A 7491-nucleotide genomic window follows, 5' to 3' on the forward strand; every position below is an offset into this window, starting at 1 on the left:
TAGGTCTCTTTTTAGCCCAGCGCCCTGTTTCATTTATTTTAAGCTGCTCTTGCTCCAGAAAAACAAATTAATTTTGAAAAATATTCTCTACCTCCACTCTCACCAAGCAAGAAGCTATATCCGGAAGTTCAGTTAGCTGAAGCTTCCTGTCCAATGAGAGCCACTGGAAGTACTGGTAATTAATACCACAGAGTTGCTTTTTTTTCCCACAGCCTTTTCGCAGAGAAGGTAGTTGTCTCCTCTCTGTTGGGCCAGCAGCCTGCAGATAGCAGTGCTGTATTTTCTCTGGCTGCAGGCAGAAGGGATAAAGGTCTCCTTGGGGAAAGAGGAGCTAAATAAATTAATGGAAAGACATTGCAGAAACAAACAATAGCTTGCAGAGCTTGGTTGGCACCCAGTTCAGTCTTTAGTTACTGTAGAGGGCAGTGAAGTGCCGTATGAATTTGGAAGGCAGCAAAAGGTGTTCTTTCCAACATGCTGCCTTTTATGACATCTCCACTCCCCATTAACTTGAATCATAGTCATAAATTGCGACTCTCTAAGTATGGAGGTGAGGATGTCAGAGGAGATGCAAGGATGCTTGAGACTGCTTCAGAGCCTGGGAACATTTAGGTTGCTCAGTGTGATTACAACTTACTCATGGACCAACCACTCATTTAATACTCAAGGCACCTTCATGACTACTGGGGTTGGGGGTTCTGAAAGAAAATTAAATCAATGAGAGAAGCATGATGTAAAAACATTCACAAACAAATCATATTTTCTTGGAAGGCCTTTATGAAGAACTGATGCTGGTCAATGTACAAGTTTGTAAGTAATAAAGGGGTGCTGATTGGGAAAATCACAACAGGACCATGCCAATGAGATATGAACATTCACTTCTACAAGCTTATGCTGATTTTCTAATTATTATTCATCCCATCCCATCCCACCAAAGTATCTCCTTAAAAGCCAAATAATCATCTTTCCATTTTCTAAACATTTAATTACTGCACTTTAGTTAAAATACTTACTGAGGAGATCTAATTCCAACAGAGCTCATTGTTTGAGCATGATCCTTAACTCAGTCAAATCTTGCCATGAAAATTCAGTTTGGAATACATCCTCTACACAGCAGAAATTTGCCTCAGGACTCTGAGACTTCCAGTGATTCTGGCCTACTTAATTATTAATACTATTTACTATCAACTTGGATGGAACTGTAAGAGGAACATTGTCATGCAAAAACAGCTTGGGCTACAGTATTGATTCCTCCAAGAGGACCACAGCTTTGTCATAGGGTTTGGAGGCTTGTGTGCCTCAATGACTCAGACAGCTATGTTTGCTAGAGTTGGGGCCTTGTGCTTTGGCTCTTGGTAGGGTCACCCATGCCAAACAAGTCATAAGGTAGAGGCTAGGCTAAGAGTGGTCCATTGGTCCTCTAGATTTGGTGGGGGTGGCAGATTCAGCTCAGGCTTAACAACCTTCGACCGGTCAAAAAAATTGTTATGGAAACAGCAATGAAGAATCCTTCTTTATCAGTGTGTAACAGTACAGACAGAGATGGAGGACCTTCATTGCTGCCATAAATGCCAGCAGCATAATAGGCAGTAAGTAAGTTATAGTGTAGTTATGTTCAGTGATGCTGATACAGATGTTGCTACATCCTGTTTAATCTACTCCATGTGAATTTCTGCATCTCCAGCTCTATGTCATTGGCACTCTACACGGTGCGAGTGGGATGGTTTCTTGACAGTTGTCAATCACATCCATGGGTAGGACAAATCTAACTCTGAGTTCAGACTCTGATCCAGGCCATTGTCAAGGTCCACCATGTTACATCTGTAGATCCAACTACCAGATAAGTAGTGAATACTTCTTTCCAGGTTCTAGACCTGGACATAGGACAGTAGAGCTCAGGTATAAGCCCTTCAGCCCACAGTGTTGAGCTAAAGCAGCTCAAAAGTAAATGAGAAAAAACAAAACACTAATCCCTCCTGCCCTCCAGAGAATCCAAAGAGTACAACTTCAGCCCTTGATGTTGGTATTGGTTTATTATTATGACAGGTACCGAGACAGAGCAAAAAGCTTGTCATGCAGATCAAATCATTACACAGTTCATTGAGGTTGTACAAGGGAAAGCAAAAATAATACAGAATAAAGTGTAACAGCTGCAGAGAAAGTGAAGTGCAGGATCATATCAAGGTAGATCATGAGGTCAGGAGTCATTGTTATCGTACTAGGGAGTCATTTAATTGTCTTTCTACAGCCGGGTAGAAGGTGTTCTTGAGCTTGCTGGTATGTACTTTCAGGCTTTTGTATTTTCTGCCCGATGGGAGAGGGGAGAAGAGAGAATGTCTGGGATGGACAAGGTTGTTGTTTACACTGGCTGCTTTACTGAGGCAGCAAGACATATAGACAGAGTCCATAAAGGGAAAGCTTGGTCCATGAGGTGCTGAATTGTGTCCACATCTCCCTGCAGACCAGTTGCCCTACTAAGCCATTATGTATCAGTAAAAATTGGTAATTGATCATTTTTGTAATGGTAGATCGTCAAGTAAGGGGGATGAGGAATGAAAGATCACATAATAAAATGGCAATGCAGAATTGAAATTACAAGCAAAGCAGCCGTGACCTTATAAAATGGAGAAGTAGCTCAAGCGATTGAGTGGCCGACCCTTGCTCCTAACTTGTACACTTATGCGTAATTACAAGCATCTTGATATCTGGCTAGTACTGTCTTTATAGAGTCTTTGTAAACTTAGGGACCCCTGGTGTTGTCTGTATGAAGAAATAGAAACAGACAAAGCAACTGCCATGTGTCAGGCAAAATGTGTGGAGAGAGAAACAGGGTTTACATTTCAGGTCTATGGCCTTCTTTCAGAACTGACCTGCTGAGTCATAGAGAACTTCAGCACAGAAACAGGCCCTTCAGCCCATCTAGTCATGCTGTACTATTATGCTTCCTCGTCCCATTAACCTGGACCCAGATCATAGTCCTCCATACAACCCCATCCATGTACCTAACCAAATTTCTTTTAAATACTGAAATCGAACCTGCATCCACCACTTCCACTAGCAGCACATTCCACACAAAATCAAAGATGCACCTAAGTAGATGGCAATGCCTTGATCATTTATTTGTTATGAGACCACTAGGCCCCCTTCCGTCCTTATCAATGGAAGTACTAACTCTCTCTCCTTTCATATAACACTATTTCCAGCATTTTAGATGTTTGTTTCAGATTTCCTGCATCTGCATTCTTTTGATTACTGATGGAAGAGTCGGTTTGTAATAAATCTGAAGCATTGAAGCCCCCAGGTTTCTGAGCTGTTGATCTTGGGGACTACAATTCAGGCTGTGGAGAAGCAAAATTTCAAAGTTCAAAATAAAATTATTATCATAGTAATTGTACATCACCATATACTACCCGGAGTTCCATTTTCTTGCAGGCATTCCCAGTAGAGCAAAGAAATACGATATAATCAATGAAACACCACACACGAAGACAAGCAACCATTGTGCAAAAGATGACAAACTGTGCAAATACAAAAAGAAACAAATACTACGATTATACTACTACTATTAATAAACAACTGAATAGATAAACAGGTAAATAAATAAATACATAACTAATACTGCAAACATAAGTTATAAAGTTCATGAAAGTGAGTCCATAGGTTGCAGAACCAATTCAGTGTCGGGGTGAGTGAAGTTATCCACACTAGTTTAGGAGCCTGATGGCTGAAGGTTAATAACTGTTCCTGAAGCAGGTGATATGGGACCTAGGGCTCCTGTGCCTCCTTGCTGATGGCAACAGTGAGAGCAGAGCATGGCCTGGATCTTGATGATTGATGCTGCATTCTTATGGTAGTCGTAAATTCACACATTCACCATTTGAGGGAATAAGGAGGCTGGAATCTGGATCAATAAACCTTCTGGAGGAACTCAACAGGTTGAGCAGTGTCGGTGGGAGGAAAGGAATGTTTCAGGTCAAAACATTAAGTAACATTAAGTACATTAAGTAACTGCCTGCTTCAATGAGATCCCACCACCAGCCACATCTACCCCTCTCTACACTAATCTGGCTTCCATAGGGACAGGTACCTCTGTGACTCCCTGGTCCAGTCATCCTTCCCAAGCAGCCCTCTGGCATTTTTCTCTGGATTCAGAGGATGTGTAGCACTTGTCCTTATACCTTCACTGTCATCACTATCCAGGGGCTTAAACAGCACTTCCAGGTGAGGCAATGTTTCATTTGCACCTGCGCCAACTGAAGATTCCCTCTGTAGGGTTTTGATCTTATTCATAGACACTTCCCATAGATGCTGCTTGACCTGCTGCCTTCCTCCAGCAGATTGTTTTTATTTTTCAGTGTTCCTATCCTTTCATTGGCCTTTTGCCACAGTTTGCCAATTTTTGAGCTGTCTCCTGACTATTCTTCACCTCCTCTTTAATGAAACTTACTACAGAAAATAGTGAAGCAAGCATTTTCTTTGCATTGGGACCATTAAAAATTTGCAATGTGTTTCTGCATCACATGACAAGAAATGCTTTTTTGGATGAATGGGATTTACTGGAAAATAATTAGGACGTGGTGAGTGCTGGAGGTTTGGAGCTCTCAAAGTTGCATATGGTCAAATGATTAAATGGAAAACTGAAATTGATAGATAATTCTGAACCACTGTGGCGACCCATTTCCTGGCACATCCGAACCGGCTCACAATTAGATAGCCTACGGGGGTTTGCGAGCACAGAGCTTTGGAGCCTCTGCGCCACGGGGGGCAGGTTGAGGGAGGCTTAAAAGTGAGGCTGAGGATTTCGAATGAAGTTTTTCCTTTGACTGCAGTTACCGACTCCGTGTCGTAATTTTAGCGCTGCGTGTAGCACACCGCTACACCAAAGGCATAAAGGCCAGCTGAAAAGGGCAGGATACCCATTTATTAAGCCATGACATTGAATAGCAAACCTGCTTTGCGAAAATCCCTACGTCATGGGTTGGTAGACCTTTGATTTTGGAAATTGGAGTGTATTCCATTCAACTTGATGGGACCATATCTCAATTTTTTTTCTTTTGCTAGGATGACACAGGGGCACAAGTAGTAGTGCAGCTCCCTCAAGTCACCTGAGATCAGGTTCAATCCTGACTCTGGTGCTTTCCATGTGGAGTTTGCACGTTCTTCCTATAACCACATGGGTTTCCTCAGGGTGCTCCAGTTTCCCCCCAAAATCCTAAAGATGTGCAAGTTGACTTGCCGCTGTAAATTCCTGTTAGTGTCTAGGCGAGTGATAGAATCTGGGGGAGTTCAGGAGAAGCAACACACACAAAATGCTAGAGAAACTCAGCAGGTCAGATGGCAACTATGGAAATGAGAAACAGTCCACGTTTCGGGCCAAGACCCTTCTTCAGGAAATAGTTCATTAAAGTGTGGTAAGAATGAAAAAAAAGATTAAGGTAGATAGTCGGCACAGACTCAATGAGCCAAAAGACTCATTTCCATATTGCATCTCTCTATGATGATGCCTTTAATATTTTATGAGTGAGGTGTCCTACAAATCTCTTCTGCTGCTAGTCCCCTTGATGAGAAAAGACTGGTTCCTCTGGTTTTAATCAGATTCTGCAAGAATAAGCCAAACACTTATGATGCATGAGTGACCAAGGCCACAAAGGGAGGTTGGGTGGTTATCACCTTCAGTCATCCTTTCAAATGATCTCCAATCATGAGGGAACCCCCCCTGACAGTTTTATCCAAGGAAAATGACTCTACAGCACTTTGCCACATTAGCACTATAATCAGCTGAATTCCCCGCCTCTCTACAAAAGTAGCTTTTATTTCTGAGGGAGCCCTAGTGCAGAGGAACACCTCAAGGTAATTTCACAGAATAAAAGAATGAGATATTAGTATGTATGGCCAACACCTCTATTAAGAAGGTGGGCTTTATACAGCAGCTGAAAGCTGAGCACAGATGAAAAGTGACGAAGTTTGCAGAGGATAATTGAGGAAGTGGCTTTCAGTCAAGGTGTGTGAGGGGCATTTTTCACAATCCAGACAACTATAGTGGCACCAACAGGCTCTACAAAGGCTCAGGACTGACTCTAAGCAGTCCAAATTCAAACAGCTGAGAGACAGCAGTTCCTGGGTTCCAAAACAGTGAAGATATCCTTGAATTTGTGCCTCTGAGCTCTGTTGCCGAACTTGAAGGGAACAAGGAGATGGGATGGCCGGTGCTGTTTATGTGGCTTCCAGTGGCTTGAAAGCTTATCTAGAGTCTCAGCATACCGCAACAGGAAGCACAGGGCTGTGGGACAGCTAGAAACCATCTCCTCTCCCGAGAGATATATTGTAGTAGTCTTTGGACACAGATTAGATGATCCAGGCAGACATTCCTTTAGCGGTTAGCACAATGCTCTACAACAGCTAGCTGTAAGATCAGGGTTCAATTCCCACTGCTGTCTGTAAGGAGTTTGTATGCTTCCTCCACACTCTGGTTTCTTCCCGCATTCCAAAGACGTAAGCTTCAGGTTGAAGAGTTGTGGGCATGCTATTTTGGCACTGGAAGTGTGGCAAAACTTGCAGGCCTCCCAGCACAACGTTTGCTGATTTGATTTGATGCAAAACAGCACCTTTCACTGTAAGTTTTGATGTTCAAGTGACAAATAAAGGTAATATTTTATTATAAACCAGAATATATATCCTTTGAGAGCATAGACCCAGTTCCTAGACAGAGTGAAGCCCACTGCTGCCACTTTTTAGATAGTGCTGTACATGCCATGATAGGTCACATTTGCAAGATTTGAACTAGGCCAATGTTTGGAGTTTCTGACCAGGCTCCATACCCCTTCCCATCAGAATCCATGGAAGAGCAAAAGAATATCGACTCCCTGGGTCAACCACAACTTTGGTGTGAGACCAGGGCTCTGGTTGACCAAGATCCCTTTCAACAGACTCCCAGTATTCCACCAAGAACAGTGGCAGCTTTCCAGCACCACTGAAGTTAGCTCAAATACACTGGAAAATGGCCTCCATGAAGGGTGTAATGGATACCACAACTAATTCAACAGCTACACTCTGAGAGTTCATGAGTCAAGGATGGAAAATCGTAAGCTGGATTATTTTTTTGTCATGAGGGCTATCGCAGAGGCAGAAAGGTTTTAGATGATACCCTTTCCCTAGTATGGTACGGCCCACTTGTCCCAGGAACTGATATGTATATCCTCTGTGATGGAGATGCTAGCTAACGAGATGACCATAGCTCTCAAGCACACAGAGGATACATAGGTCCAAGAGCTGGCCAAAATGATGTCTCTTTGATTGGTAGCTTTGCAGAATCAGAGGGCCTTAGATTACTTGCTTGCAGGGAAAGGCAGCACTTGTGCTTTCATTGGTCAACAGTGCCGCACTTACATTCCCGATGAATTGGGGAACATCTGACTCACTGTCTGATCACATCCAGGATTGGGTAGATGAAATCCAGTTCCATTAGCATTCTACTCCGGGGGAAGATGGTGG

At 42.9% G+C, this 7491-nt stretch overlaps 1 non-coding gene across 1 annotated transcript; it reads right to left on the bottom strand.

Annotated features, from left to right (window-relative positions):
- Positions 1-3071: 3071 nt before the first annotated feature.
- On the bottom strand, positions 3072-3194 carry LOC132400152 (U6atac minor spliceosomal RNA). The gene has a single exon (XR_009514186.1). It is a non-coding gene; the product is annotated as a U6atac minor spliceosomal RNA (small nuclear RNA).
- Between the last annotated feature and the right edge of the window lie 4297 nt (positions 3195-7491).

Source organism: Hypanus sabinus, chromosome 9 (assembly GCF_030144855.1).
Source record: "Hypanus sabinus isolate sHypSab1 chromosome 9, sHypSab1.hap1, whole genome shotgun sequence".
Classification (NCBI taxonomy): Eukaryota; Metazoa; Chordata; class Chondrichthyes; order Myliobatiformes; family Dasyatidae; genus Hypanus; species Hypanus sabinus.